At 41.9% G+C, this 16,323-nt stretch overlaps 1 protein-coding gene across 2 annotated transcripts in view; it reads left to right on the top strand.

The window, feature by feature from the left end:
• METTL24 (methyltransferase like 24) overlaps positions 1 to 16,323 on the top strand; it is a 45,748-nt gene that overhangs the window by 3,482 nt on the left and 25,943 nt on the right. The window lies entirely within an intron of this gene.

The following is a 16,323-nucleotide window of genomic DNA, read 5'->3' on the forward strand; positions in this document are numbered from 1 at the left end:
TTTTGCTCCCAGCTGAGCCTACCAAAGAGCAGATGCTGCTGCTCTTGCTGACAAATAACAAGCAAGATTTGGCATTGATAGCATATGATGGTCATCTGAAGAATCAGAAGTTTTGTTGTGCTGCAAGAGTAAAGCAAATGGAAGTTTATAGTTCCACTTATATTTGGTGTAAGTTCATAATCCCACTTAAAACTGCATTGTTGCTAATTTTAAACTGTGATTCTGAGATCTGGTTGCGTTAAGCACTGAGCTGGTAACATATGCAGCAGATAAAAACTCCAGCTACCTGGAAACACACAGATTCTGCCAGGTGTACCTGCTTCTGCAATAGTTATTAGCAGGATGTGCACCCACAGACCGCTGTGGAGGACATGTGAGGTGTGTTTTAAAAGATTATTCCAGGGTGCCATGGCAAAAGAAAAAAAAATATTGCATTTGGAATTTGAAGTAACAGCAAATTCCAGTCACAATAATTGCAATAACAAGGCTATGTTGGCTCTTGTGTACTGAATTTGGGAGGGGCCTTCTTCAAGAGTCTGGTTGAGAAAAGCTGGAATTCCTTGCCTTCTGGGCAGATTTATTTCCATGGAGGTGGGGAGTGTGGTATGCTGCCAAACTTAACCTGATGGTATTTTGGATGCTCTTTCATGTCATATCTAGGAACATAAAAGTATATTACCTTCAGTGAATAAAAGCAAAGAATAAGATTTTGCTGCTGGGCCCATGTATACTTTGCCTGGGATTATAATGTAATTTGAAACGTGATGTATTATTGCCTAAAACCAAAAACTCTTTTGAGATTATATTTTTTAGGTGTTCCTTTCACTTGTACACATTTGTCTTTTGGTTCATTATAAATGCAGACTAATTATCTTTTGCTGTTCCTTGTTAGATTGAAAGTTGTGGTTTTCTTTAAATAGGAACTATTTCTAGGAGGTTACTGCTCCTCTGCAGTGATGACTGATAACAGTCTCATCTTTAATTGTCTGCGAATTATTTTGGAGTGATATCTTTGAAATTATGTGGAATAACACGTTTGGCACTTAGTAATACAGCAGGCTCATAAAAACCTCATTTGATTTAGTGTTACACTATTGCTAAGATTTTACTTAAATTTACATTTGTGTTTTAACTTTAGAATGACAATTCCTTTTACATTGGTGTCATTGATGATGTGTAGGGCTTATGACAAGAGCCCCTTTTAGTTCTTCTTGAAATTTGGTTTAAAAAATGTATTGGATGCTTTCATTGCCTAGTTGCATGCATGGTGTTTTCAAGCTGGCTTCACATCTTTAAAAGTACACTGCATTTTGGGTACTGCTTTTATAGGAAGTTGCTCTGACTCTTCTTGAGGAAGAGCCAAAATTCTTGGAGAAAACTTGGTTATTCTGAAGTTAAATTGATCTGTCTGTCTTTCTGAAGTTAAATTTATCCATCTGTCTTTCCACACCCTATGGTGTAATAGCTTGTCTGTTTTGGATTGGGATTTAACTTTTATGAGTTTATTAATTCTGTGTGCCTGAAGCAACGATTTAACATTACAGCAGAGTTTGACATGGCAGGGCTTTGGGAGCTGTGCAGGGAGTCCCACCAGGCTGTGTCTGCAGCAACGGATTTGCCCTGGCTGAGCCAAACCAGAGGAGCCACAGGAGTTAAAGCAGCCTCTTGCATCTCCAAAGATTATTCCAGCCTCTCCACCTGTGTCCCAGCGTGATGAGCTTCACAGAGTGCAGTGCTGTTCCCTAAGTGCTGTGTTGAGGAGTGAATAGCATCCTGGCTTTGATGGATGGGAGTGGCACGTGGGATGCTGCTGCAGAGGAGTGCAGAGCTGAAGAGCTGGATATTGGTTATTCCTTGGAGTGTGCTACTTCTGGGCACCTTCTTTAATAACAGGTAGATAAACTGAAGAGTTTCATTCAGAGGAAGAAAGGTATTAAGAGGTGCAGGAAGGCAAGCCTGCAGGGAAAGCCTGAAGTACTGGTACTTGTTTTGAATAGGGAAAAGTAGCTTTTGAGGGAATGTGCCAAGACACTTCAAACTAAAAAAAAAATTTTTTTTTTGAAGGACATAATGACTGATTGTTCCCTAGGTCCACTGGAAGTAGGACAGGAAGTAACTGGCTTAATTTTCAGGCAAGATATTAGGAAAATCTTTTTACTCTGCAGCTGGTAAGGAATGGAAAGGCTCCTTAGAGGAATGTGAACTGTGGGTATCCACACAAGGTAGGTCTAGGAATGTTTTCCTTTGTGCTTCAGGGCAACCTCCTGACATCCCTCTGGCTACATTTACCTGCTCAGCAATTAGAGAAGCAATCTGGCAGATACAATGTGATTAGCCAAACTGGAATTTAGCCTGAACAGTGATCTAACATCAGTGGAATAAAAAGAGGTAATGGGGTCTTTTAAGACTATAATAAGCAATCATTGCCCTGGCTTAATACCTCACTAGAGAGACCAGCCCCCAACATAGTTGTTCTGTGATGACTTAGTGGACCCCTGAGGAAGGGACACTAGTTGACAACTTTTTTCCCTCCAACACTTGGAGGTCTCTTAGCAAATATAAACCAGCCCAAACTTACTTATCTGGTAAGATAAGCACAAGATAGGAGCTTGTGTCTTCAATCTGTTAGTACCTGGGGAACAGCCTTGGTCTTGTTTTGCTCAAATATTCAGGCTGATAGCACAGACTGAGTGAGGTTATTGTCTTTGGAAGAAAAGAATAAACTTTTATTGAAAGCAGTTTTCATCAGCTGATAACCAAATCTGGGGAGCATCAGCCAGCTCTGCCCGTAAACGAGGGTAGCTGAGGTACCAGAAAGTACCCAAACACAGGAATCCTTCTCCAAGTAGTCAGGTAATGGCAATACTGGGCTTTTATTGTATTTTAACTGCAGATGAAATGTGTTTATAGTATACCATAAAGAGGAAATGGTAATGTTTTTTCTGACAATGATGTCACTTGCAAGCTTGTGAGGTAAATGATTACTAAGAATAACCTTGATTCTTACACACTTTTTATTACCTGAAATGGTTCTTTCTTCATGAATTTTTGAGAAGCAGATGGAGAATATTATTCTTCAGAAAGTCATTACAGTGTTATGAGGCTTTATATCCAATAGCATAGATTTCTTTCAAAATCTTTCAAATGCCAGCTTAAGGCTTTCTTTTGGCATATAAAGACAAGATAAGTTTTTCTAGGTTGCTGTGGCACAGAAGAAAATCAAGCTAGGTGTTTAAGCTTTCTCTTCTAAGGGACCCAAGGATTGAGGTGGTAATTTATTGTGCAGGTGCCTTGCTCTGTGGGGCCATTACAGTTGTGCCATCATTTCCTTGAACCCAGAGACAGAGTTCACCTTGTACGAAGTGTGAATCCTTTATAACTGCTGTAGCAGATCAGAAAAAAAAGCGTTCCTGTTTGCTGTGTTCAGCTCAAACTGTTTCATGGGACTGCTCTGGGGGCCAAGTGACCTGAACTGCCCAGTAGCAGTGGCATGGTTAGTGCCAAAAATAATCTTTTGTCACATTTCATGTTTTGAAATAAGAAGTGAGGACAGTTTTGAGGACACAGCTTCCCTTGCTCAAGTAGCTCTCAACGTGGCCAATATTTCTACATTCTTTTCTAAAATTTCTCTTCTGTGGAGAGAGAAGAGTCCAGAAAGAGAGATTTGGACCGGTAAAAATTCTGCTGGATAGCCCTATAGTTTTAACTTTACATCTCCAACCTTTATCTGCCTTCTTACAAGACAAGTGTTTAAGTTCATTGCTAGTAAGGTTTTCATCCCAGTTAGTTCAGTCAGCTCACATCAACATTTACTCAGCCAGCCAGGCTGTTAACAGAGACATGTCTGCTCGGGGCTGCATGGTGGGTGCCATCATGCCAGATATCTCTCTCATGCCACTTGCACTGAGCTGTGGCCACAGTTCAGACCAAGGTGCAGCTGGGGAATCTTTGGTGGGAGCAAAACTCCAGCAGCCCCTGACAAGGGGTGCAGCACTGAAATCCTGTGGTGAGGAACAAAACCCTCTCCCAGCTGCCTTGCACACTTGTGTGGACAGCGTGATGAGTGTCACTTCCTACAAAACAGTTGTAGAATTTGGAGATTTAGGTAACATTAGGAAGGGACCTCCAGCCTTTGCTCAAGCAGTCTGGTTTTGTCGTGGTAGATCAGGCTGTCCTGCAGCCTGCAAGTGATGGCTGCGGCTCGTGGTACAGATTAGATAAAAGATTTGACGTGTAAGTGAGAGAGTTTGTGTGAACCACCACTAATCTTTGATGGCATCCACAACACAGCCTACTCTTATCGCTTGTTCTAATATTAACTTAGAGCTGAGTTTGTCTTGGACGGCTGGTCAGTGCTCCAGAGCTGTGTGCAGTGGATGTGAGTCATTTAATCAACTTCAGTGTTTTTGTAGCTAGAATATATGCACCAAGATACTTTTGTGCATGATGAAATGTTGTTCAGAGCCCTTCCATGTTTGTAAGTCTAAGATCAAATGATCTGCAGTTCAGTGGAACAATTAAAACAGGGAAAAAAAGGTGTGATTCAGTTTTTCTTTCATTTGTGGTATTTAGCATATGTATCATGCAACCTGTATGCATACAATCACCCTAATGCTGGGTTTTTTCGTGTTTTTGCCTACAAAAGTGACAAGGTGATGTGCTGCCCTATTTTGAGTTAGCCAGTCCCTCAGGGTAATAGAAACCATGTGCACAAATGGACTGATGCCTAGGGTAACAGATGAAAGCCATGACTTTGAACTCACTCTCGTGGCAACAACTGGGTCAATTTCAGCAGGAGATGGCGGAAATGTTCCCAGATGTTTATGCTAAGTGGAAGGGCTTGGATTTTCAATGACATGTTTTTTCCCCATCTGATCCTCTCTTCCATCTTCACTAGTGTTGCTTTTGAATGGGCCATCAAGTTCAGGTGCCTCCAGGAAAGGCTCTGGCTGCAAATGCTCATGAACTGCACTGTCAGAGAATGGGTGGACGGGGTCTTTGCTGACCCCTTGAAAAGTACAAGTCCTGAGTGTGGTTCTGGGGGAACACCTTGGTGATTATTTTGCTCTCTTATTGATGTTTTGCAGCATTTAAAAGCTAGTGTTGCAATTTATGTCCATCTAATGTATGTATAAATAAAATAAAAAATCCTTTCCTTGTGTCTTTGTGTAATGATAAATGTAGTAGTTCCAGCAGCTGTTAGAAGACAGAAATCCTGCTTCTCACCGGTCTTCTCCATTTTCTTTGCAGAAAATGGCTTTGCAGAGTTCTTCAAAAGTCAGAACAGAATTGTTGTGACTTTGTAAATCCCAAATCTGGGGTACTTGTGAGAAACATCAGTCCTGCTGCCACCTCTCTCCATCATGCAATGGGGAGCTTCTCTTGTCTCTGGCAATGTAGGACCAGGAATACTATGCAGTGGGCTGTTGGCTTTTGGAGTCTCTTGGGACAGTCAGGTCAAGCCAGCTGCTTCAGATTTTGTATAGAGAACCTCTGGGTTTATGTGCTTGTGGAAGAAAGAGCTAACCAACAGCTCATTTAACAAGGGACCCACTGAAGTTTACTTTGGGTTCCACTTTCTGATAGGTTTCAGATGCAGCTTCAGGTGCAGTGCTGTGAGTTCTTCTGGAAGAGACAGAATTCTGGGTTCTTTCCAGGACTGACCTTGTGGCTTCTGCAAACTGAAGGAATTGAAACCTCCGCCCTTCTTGGGCTGTCGAAGACAAATCTTTGGGCCTTGAGAATTTAGCAAGGAAACACCTACAGGACCCTGATAGGCAACTTGTCGTAGGGATATTGCTAAAAATCCATTCTTGCTGTTAGTTTTGATGAGGTAGGGTCACTTTTTGAGTGTGTGTTTCTGTGGTATGTTTCTCTGATTGCCAAAATTACTGCAGAGAAGCAAATATAGGGGATGTGCCAGGGGCTGGACCTGGTTGGGAAAGCTTTCAAACTGCATTTGAAAATAATGTTAGAACCAGCAGACCTTAACATCACAGAGTTGCTGTTGCTGCTTTGTCCTCCCCCTCTTGGCCTCATCCATCCCCAGCCCTCTTCCTCATTCCTCTTCTAGCAGCTAGCTAAGTCAAATAATCAACTGGGAGCTTCAAAGTCAGTGACCTTTTTTTAGTATCCTCTTTCATATTTTACAAAGAGACACTGTTTCAAATGTTAGGGGGAGCAGATGGTAATGTCTGTTGATATGGCATGCAATGTTAGAAAATATCTGCCACTTAGAAGCCTAAAAATGATAGAAATCAGTTCCAAATCTTTCCTGCTCCCTGCAGAGTGGATGGCAGTAGTGGAGGAGTGAGATTTACCCAATAGGTAAACACCACAGGGTAGGGGCTGTCTGAAAAACCCCAAAATTTTGAATACTGGTGCCCTCTCTCTTTTTGGGCTTTCCTCATGGTTGTTCTGCAGTACTGAAACTTTCAAAGAAATGAACTTTGTTTCATCTTGTATAGGGCGAAGCAACAACATTGTGTTCCTTTCCCCTCCCTCTTTTGAGAAAATTAAACAAGAAGCAATTATGTGTCAATTGGTTGCTGCTGAGCCGATGTGTTTTTTCTTCATTAGACGTCTTGATTAATGGTTTGATCTTGCAATTATTATTCATTATGAAATCCGTGGGAATTCTGGGTGCATCATGAGTTCAGGGTCAAATCATGTCGTTTTTCAGTACTTCATCTGTATAATGCTCAGAATTAGTGATAAAACATTGGAAAATATCCTTGATTAAAGAGGATGGTACATGTTTGCCCAAGCCCACCCTCCATGGGATTATGATGCTTGGTTCTATACTTGTCTTGAACAAAAAATATTTCAAATTTGTGTGCTTTTAAATGAGCTTGAGTTTCTTCTCTATAGACTGGAAAATAAATGTGTCATTTGGTACTTAAAATCCTAACAATTTGTAAGCCAACTGTTGTTCCCTTTCTAGACAGAGGGAAGTAGTTGCCTGACACAGTTTTATTTTATTTGGAAGACTTCTACGTAGCTCTAGACCAAGGGCACTAATCCATAACCATATTAAAAAAAGAAAGGGAATATGTTTAAAGCTAGAATACATTTCATTCTGTGGAACTCCATTATCTAATGCTTTTATGAAATAAGGACTTAGAGAGGAAAAAAGTGAAGTTTGGCATTTTGAGTCTTCCCTGGCTACCCAGTAAAATCCAGTTCAACCAAGTAAACTGATGGTGGGTTGAAGGAACAGTACCCTCAGTACCTGTTGTAAATACTGTCCATCTTGCCTTAGGGTTTTACACTCTGAAATCCATATACCTGTGGAAGTTACTCAACCTTTTGGTTTACCCATGGATAAGAGTTGATATTTACTGTTTTATGAGATTATAGATGTATAGTGCCAAATACTGCCCTCTCCTTCTCCCTGGGCACAGAGGGTTGTCCTGGTACCTACCCAGGAGGGGAGGGTGAAGAGGAAGGAGTTTTCTAAAGCTTCATGTCTCCCTTTAGTCTAGAAGGTGTGGTGGACCGTTTCTGTTTAGACATTTGCATTCCACTTGGATGAGAGAGAAGGCTGCACAAGTGTGAAATGCTCTTATTTGTGTGAAAGCATTGGTTTTACTCTAAAGCACCTTCTTTTTCCCCAGTTCTTAGCCTCAGGCAGAGGCTCTGAAGTCAGAGGATAGGCTGCCAGAGGCATCCCTACATGTAAATCACAGTTAGAGTGCTGGAACTTGCACAAAATAAACTCAGCTTATCTGGCTAGCTGAATATTTACTGATTAATTCTGGTTTTTGTATTCTATGGTTTAAATTTTGCAGTGAAGTCAACCTAGAGGAAAATAGCATTTTTCCTTTATTGTATGGATTATGACATCTCCATATTTCTCAGCCAGTGCGCTTCAGCTGAAGCAGTTATGAATACAGGCTGAAACCACGGTCTTGCCTCTGCTTAGAAGAAACTGAATTTGACAAGCAGTGACCGGTAGTTGCTGTATCTGTTTCTTGCTGTTACCCTTAAGTGTTGGCAAAGGCATTCGGGCACTGGAAGGAATTCAGCTAATTGAGCTGCTTAAGCAGTTTTGAGAATTAATTCCATAAATTTCAATCTGTTTTGGCTCCTGTTTTTACCTCCATTAGATATATTATCATGCTGTCAGCCTCTGGATAGAGCAGGAATGCTGCTGCCCAGTTTATTTATTCTATTTTAGAACCATAGCAAAGAAATCTCACTTGGCTGTTTTCAAAGCTGTATGTCTTTTAGAGTAAAATCAATCTCTCTTCTAACAAATGTGCATTTCTCCCATATGTTGCTGGGATTTCCAGTGGCAGAGCTGTTAGTCTCTGGTGACCTTTGAATGCCTGAGGAGAGGTTCCTCAGTGCCGCATTGCCCTTTCCTACCCCTGCAGACCCCAGATCCTTTGGCTGCAGTGGATTTATTCCCCAGAGGTATTGAGGCGTGGTAATAATGCTGTGTAAATTATGAATTAGATGCAATGCTTTCTGAATTCATAACTACTTGCAAATTAATATTTTGGCAAATCTTCTGAAACCCTGCTTCCTGTAAGTCCCAAACCTGCACTCAGGGGGATGGTGAATTTACAGGGGTGTCCACAGTGGCTAAAGTAAACCTGGCAAGTGAGTTCCCAATACCCCAATATCCCAATACCTTTCCTGGGAAATTCAGGGTTACTATCTGAATTCATTAGAGCATTAGTCACCTAAATTCCTCTACAGATGTGGCTTCCTCCTGTTAATTTTGGAAGCTGCTCTTTATTTCACCAAATCCATTTCTTGATTCTTGAAGCGATGTAAATTCTGTCACTTAAAGTCAATGGTGGGCGTCCTTTTTTTCCTGTGCATGCTTTTCTTTTGAGATGCTTATTTAGGGGAAAAGACACAAACCTGAAAACAGAGTTGGAGAGAGCTTGAGTGTGGGCTTTGTGTGTGAAATACAGAATCTCCCAGGGCATTGAAGTTGTTGGTGTTTTGCATGGAGGTCTCTAGTGCAGCTTGCCTGCAGGTAAGGGCAGCAGTTGCCCCCCAGAGCAGTAATTTGTATGGATGTGGCTCCTTTTCACACCTTCAGATGGCAAATGAGAAGCAAAAGGAGCAGAAAATAAACATCAATATTAACAAAAGGAAAGCAGAGGTGAAATGATTGGTGATTGCTGCCTTTTCATGCGTTGTTATGTATTCATGTTCAGACTGATATGCTCTACTAAAGACTCTTGGTTTCAATTACCGTGCAGTGACTGAAAGCTTTTCTAATGAGAATTGAAGTCAGAAAATAGTTTTCTTCATTTCAATGTAAAACTTTGCCTTTTTTTCCTTTTCCCTGCTAAGTCTAAGAGTTCTACTTACTGGTGCAAACTGGAGCCTTATGAAGCAAGTACTGATAAACTGCTTTTAAGTGGAGCCCTCTGGGTGATGTTTGGAGCTTCCTAAATTGACTCTTGCAGCACTCACATCCTGCTTCCAGGCAGACAAATGTGTGCTGCACTGCAGAGACTTGGAAAAGATGATGCACAGAGAGTGAGGACCTAGGGGAAACTTAAGTGCATCCTAGACATTCCCTTTTCCTCAAAATTAAACACACATGTCCAGACATAGAATTCTCCACACACAGATCATGTTGGAAACCCATTTACATTTAAGACACACACTTATTAATGTAGAAAGCACTCTTATCATGGGACTGCTTTCCATAGGCAGGATTTACTTTCCTGAGCAGCCTTCCTGCATGGGAAAGCTGGACAGCATGTGTGACACATTGCTGGCTTATCTTGGTACAAAGGTATTGTTCCTCAGCCTGTTGTTCCAATGTCAGATCTTTGGATGAGATCATGGAGTGGATCCTCCTGGAAGACACGTTAAAACACGCTGAGGATGGGGAGCTGTTTGTTTCCATTTTCCAGCCAAAATGGAAATATATTGATTTGAATTGGAAAGATGTTGATTTGATGGATAAGGATTTGATTGTAGTCAGTGGCTCAATGTCTAAATGACAAACCAGTAATGAGTGGTGCCCATCAAGGGTCTGTACTGGGGGCAATGCTGTTTATTTTGGGCAAGCTGACCTAGTGGAATGTGTGCCCCATGGAAGTGGGCTGTACTGAGGGATATTTAAATGCCCTTTCCAACCCAAACCATTCTGTGGTTCTGTAGCACACTGCAGATTTTTTAGCTCTGGAGTTTGCCTGTGGGAGGGGCTCCCTTTGTGGCCTGCTCATTGCACTGCTCCAATGTGGTGCCTGCAGAGGACAGAGCAATCTGGTGGTGACTGGGTATGGAAAAGGCTGTGTGCATGTGTGCAGTGGTGTCAGAGATGTCTCTGCCTTAGTTTAACTCAGAAAAGTAGAAATATGGACAAAGATTTCCTGTATTAATTTTTTTTTCTTCAGTTCATCATGGACTTTGTGCAATGTGTGGAAGTTTCACTGTTAGAGGGAAAACTCTCAGTTCAGGAGGCTGCAGGACTAGATGTCAGCTGCTTTTCCCTGTGATGCCCTCAATGCCTGATGCCTCAGAGGGAACCCACTATTCTTCTCTCAATGCAGGCACACACGAGCAGAGGAGGTGTGTATTAGTAAGTTTTGCACTATGGTTCCTTAAGAGAAAACCTCATATGTTTAAGAAAGACAAACTGCAAAGAAAAAAAGAAAATAATAGTAATGTGAAAGAGAAAAGAGAGGAAAGAAACAGTTCAGACATGTAGGGATGGAATATCTGTAAAGCCAGTTGTGTTGGAAATTAATTCAGTCAAAGCTTTAAATATGAGTCAGTCACTTTGTAAGCCTGTGTTTTAAATTACAGCTTGCTGAGCCTGTGTGTGTCCCTGCTGCTCCTGCAGATTTTTACCAGTGTGTGTCTTGTGAGCCCTGGTGGTGCTGGTTACATTTAGCTAAAGGGGACTGTATGAATTGACCTTTCTCAAGCAGGTCTGTGCCAAGGCTGAAGGCATACTTGTTCTTTCCTACTGATGCCTCTGCTTTTAGGTGGAGTCTGTTTTACTTGTGCCACATACTGCTGCTCCAAACATAAAACAGGAATTACTCAACCCTGCTGAAGAATAAAGTGCAGCTAAATGTTGCTTTAGGCTCGTAGCTAAAGAACAGGCTCGGGCCTCTAAAATGCATATTTTTCTGCGGCATGGTCTGTGTGAATGTCTGGTCTGGGGTTTCTCTTCTGTGATGTTGAGGGTCTGTGGTGTAAGTGTTCCTGAGCCCATCCTTCAGTTTCCTTTGCAGGTCATGGAGAGACATGGACTTTTCCAGTGCTTGACTCACCTTACATATTTTATATGTCTATTCTCTAGTGAGATGAATCATTCCCTTTAAGATCCTGTCTGCCTCATCTGTCCTGTCAAATAACTTAGCTCTCCAGCCCACAGTGGGAACTTCGTTGACGGCTGTCTGCATGCACAAGTGTTTCTATCCCCCTGGCTCTCCCCGGGAGTCACCCAGCTAATTGCCTCTGAAACCAAAAGTGGGTGTTCACGAGGGATTCTCTGCTGCTGGAGCTGCTCTGTGCTGTCAGCAAGAGGAGCAGTGTGCCAGGTTTTGCTGCCTCCACCCTCAGCAGCCCTCCCACTCTCCTTAGCAGGCTTCGCGCTGGTCGCGTGTCCCTCGTGGGGCGTTGGCGTGTCCTGCAAAGCCAGGGCTTGAGTGGGCTGCAGCACACAGCTTTCACTATTCAGGGAACTTTGGAATTGAGGGAAAAACCCCAAACAGTAAGACCACAACAAACTTATGTGCTTAAGGCCACAGGTGTTTGAGAGGGACCACAAATAAAATTATGTCCAAGCTCTGTAAATTGTATCTGGGGACAACCTGTTCTCACAAGGGCAAGCCTTCAAGGAATGCAATCTAATAAATTTGCCATGTAGATGTCTGAAGTTTTGCAGCCTGAATCTGAATCCCATGCATTGCCTTTCAAATTGATAAAAGCCCTGCAAAATTTCACCCATGAGCAGGTTCTGTTCTGCTGAAATACATAGGCAGAATAATTGGAGATGAAGATGTGCATGTCATTTGTTTCTATGGCTGGCAAATATTTATGGTTCTTGATGGAATTTATTGCCACAAATGATTTCCATTCACATTTGGTGCTGCCTCAGATGTAAGAAGTTAAATTGTTGCATGATTTAATCGGAGGATTTACTTAAGGCATCTGTGTATATATTGACAAGTCTTTTGTTTCTTCTTTGTAAGCAACAGACTGCTTGGCAGGGCAATGGGATACCCAAATTTTTGTTTACAAAAAGGGCTAATATGTTTCTGTATTTTAACTGGATGCTAAAAAGGAAGGAAATTAAAAGGGAGGAGAAACAGCTACTGAGTTTAAAAAGATGGAAATGTGAAAAATTTACTAATTGCCTTTCAAATGTAAGCAGAAGGGAAGGAAGGAGTTGGGCTTTTTGAATTAGTGCACTAAAACTAGGATTGGTCTGGAAAGAATTTAATTATTTGTGTGTAATTTTAGGCTGGAAAAGCCAAACATTTGGCAGACCTACAATTTTAGACCTGCCAAATTTTGGCTTTTCCAGCCTAAATTTTAGACCTGGTTTGTGAGCCCTTTGCACATTTTGATTTAAGTTTTATATTATGATTTCAGATTTTTAGGACAGATTTTAAATGACAGTTTAAAAGTATATCACATATATACTACAGGTTATTAAGGGATTATCAAATAACTATCACAGATGGCTATGAGGGAAAAAAAAAGATCTAGGAAAAAGTGGTCTCCAGAGAGAAGTCTCTGCAGATTACTGTCAGATTGTCCTGAAGGAAACATCAGTCCTTATTCTTAAGTGTGAAGTACCTGGAAGAAAAATCAGACCTTCAAATGCGTCCTAGTTTTCCTAACAAAACAATAGCATTGCTTTAAGATTTTCTTTTCTCTGTGATTATCTCACATGGTGAAAATTTAGACACCACTCTGAATAAGAGTGTCTGGATATCCATTACCTTCAGGGGTAACTGAAGTCAGTGTCTGACCAGTGCTTGTGATAAAGTCTTGCTGAAGATTGATTTTTCTTACAATGCTAATTTCAATTGATGTGTCTATAAGTGAAGCTACATACAGAGGGATACTTTAAGATATTCAGTATGATATTTTTTTAAGTGGCATTGTAACTTTCCAGGTCATGTCTTTGCATTGTGGAATATGGATATGTTGGTGTTTAGGAAAGACAGTCACAGTGTCTGGCTGGATGAATCCTAACCCTAGGAAGAGAGCACACCCATGGTGATAGGCAAAAATGCAGATTGTCTGCCCCCATTTTCTGGCTCCTCCTAGGTAGCCTGTCTGAATTTCATATCCAGAGCCGTATAATCTGGGCTGTAAGAGCTCCTCTGCTCCTCTTGCTGTAAAGCCCTCTGTGAAAGGAGCTGCTCCTCAGCCTGTTTGTTCAGCAGCCACAGGGATTCTAGAGATTTCCACGATACAGATGGGAAAATCCAAATCATGATGCCCCTACTCCAGTTCGCTCTGAGTAAACAAAATTGCAAAGTCAAGAGAGGGGAAAACTCCTCAAATAAGGATCCTTTTTTAATCAGGGGTAAACCTGATTTTCACAAAGCATCTCTAGAGTTTATTTGAGAAGGCTTGCATGGAAACACTATGAACCAGGCTGAAAATTACCTGGAAAGCTATAAACAAAGGCTATGAATGTACCTATGGAACAGCTCCTTCAGGAGGATATTTTGTATTCCTGAATGTACCCAAAACTCATCAACTCATCACTGACATTTGTGAGTTACCCTCGGGGTGGGGGCGCACCCAGTCCCAGAGATGTGTTGGATTTTGACCCCCACCTATTGTCTGTGAATCTCATTGTAAGGCAGCTCTTGAGGCACCCTGTGGGGGTGTCAGGAGGTGTTAGGAACAGGACTCTCCCGTGTGTTCGTTAGTGAATGGAAATAGGCTGCTGCTTCCCAAGGAGCCAGGGACCAAGTGTGAGGTTTGAGAAGCTATTCAAAAGCATTGCTGTCAAACAGGAGCCTCGGGTCTGATCTCTGTCATAAAAGTAGCATTTATGTACTGCTCCTAAATTTAAAGAACTGTACAAAAGCTTGATCATTTTCTGTTCTTTTTCCTTCCACCCCCTCCCCCCCCCCCCCCCCCATTTTTTAGTGAAACTGCATTAGTAAATCACTGGGGTTTTTATTTCATTTCCATGTGTTTATCAATAGTTTGCAGTCAGTGGGAAGGCAGTTTATCATCTTGAAGATTTTAAGAACCTGAGTGTAAGCTGCAGTGGCCCTTGGACATTGCACTCTTCTGAAAAAGAATCTCATTCATGTGGTTCATTATAGAGATTTTTTTTTCTTCCCTGTCAACTCTGTGCAGAAGGAATTCTTGCTGAATAGTCCACAATGGTCGCCCTGCAATTCCTCTCCTTAATGAGCTACTTCAGCTACTTCTCACACAAATAGATTTCAGAAAAACTGGGCACAGATGTGTAGGTATCTGGGTGGTTGGTGATTTTATTTGGTTTGGGTTGGGTTTTTTTTGTTTGGTTGGTTTTTTGGTTGGTTGTTTGGGTTTTCTTCTTTTTTTTTTTTTCCTCTGAAAACCATTGTCAGTCTTCATTTTCATTTCAGCTTTCAAGCCTGTTGAAACAGCCGCATTCCTGTCATTGCAAACGTTATTCAGCCGTGTGAACTGTGACTCATTTTGAAAGATTACACAAATTTCCCTCCCCTGTGTGCACCTATCCTCCTGCTGTTCACTGTTTGCAGGCTGCCTGCTGCAGGCAGAGGTCAGGGGGACATGCAGCTGCAGAGCTGGCTTGCTAGCTTGCTTCCAGGCTCATGCTGTGCAGAGTATAGGAGTCCAAGTTTGCTGCAGGCAGGAAGTTTCAGGGTGAGAAATGCTACTTTTGTCTGCTTTTGGGGTAGAAAAAAAAGTCAATATCCTTTTCAGCATCTCTTTACAGTAAAAAAAAAAAAGCAAAAACAACCCCCCCCCCCAAAAAAAAAAAACCAAACCCGCAAGAAATATGAAAAATAACCCCTAGAGTAACAACAGACCGCATGCAGACCCCCTGGCTCACATTCACTGTAGACTATGTTTACTTTGGCTGCAAAAATATCAGTTCATGATACCAGCTCAAGGCAAACGCCATCTGGTCTGGTGGTCCTCTTTAATAATCTCTTCTAATTTTACCTTCTCTTTCCTGCATTCCTCCCTGGCATCAGAGGATCCCTGCTGTCACTGTGCTGGCTCTTCTCCTGGTGCCACAGACCAGTCCTGTCTGCCTCCATCCTCTCCAGCTAATTGCTCTCTCCTACATGTTTTCCAGGGCTTCATCTGAAACGCAGTCCTCTGGGAATCCCGAGTGGGGCTTCTGATTGTATTTTACTGAGTGCCAGCATGAGCCTTTGAGGGAGAAACCCCATCCTGTCCATTATGGAAGCTCAGTTAATTGAGGATGATTAAAGGGAAGCTTGATAGTACCTGCCCAACCGTAGAAATGAGTTATGGTGCCTGAAGATGAAAGGCCACGAGGAATCAATCTTGATTTAGTACAATTTAACACCATGCTTGTATTTTTATCTGCTTGAGGGCAAGAGATGACAAGTCTAAACTTCCCAGCATGACAGCGGGCAGAATTTGGAGAGGGAGGTGCAGATGGGAGCCCAGAGCCCTGTTGCTCTGCAAGCACGTGTCTGAAAGGCTTCTCTGTCCCACTCTGTCTACGTGGGAAGTGTTTCTGGAAAAGCTGACAGGATCCCCGAGGTTCAGAGCTGAGGGAGTGCAGAAAGCACCCACCAAAGCTACTTCCTTGGGGCTATGTAAATGAGGAGTGGTAGGGCTACAGCCAGCCACACTTTGATTTTTCCAGAGGAACAAAGGATTCTGGTATATCTGTCAGGCAAGAGTGGGAGAGGAAGAGGGCTTTTCTCAAAGCCCACAAGGAGCTCGTTTTTTCAATAAAATATAGATCTTAAAAAAGAAAACAGGTTGCTTGCAGGGGTTTCCTTTGGTGATTAGTGTTTACAGTCCAAGTTCTTCTTTCAGTGGACATTCATAACTGATAGATATGAAATTACAATGATATCACTGTTTCCAGATGTTTTGATGTAAGATTTCGTTATTTACATCTTGGTTTTCTTCATGCATTTCTCACAGCTTAATTGCATGTCCTAGAATAATTGGGTTAACACATGTATCCTGGATGAGGAGCACTTTCTTTCTGAATTACCTGCATCTGCTTTCAAAGCTGATAATTTTGAATCATAGTTAGATGCTTTGTTCTGAAATGTTTTTCATGTGTAGACAAGCCCCCAGGAAATTATTTTAGTTTGAAGTTTAGTCTCCTTAGTTTATTAGCCCGTGTAATTTATG

This window comes from Haemorhous mexicanus, chromosome 3 (genome assembly GCF_027477595.1).
Source record: "Haemorhous mexicanus isolate bHaeMex1 chromosome 3, bHaeMex1.pri, whole genome shotgun sequence".
Lineage (NCBI taxonomy): Eukaryota > Metazoa > Chordata > Aves > Passeriformes > Fringillidae > Haemorhous > Haemorhous mexicanus.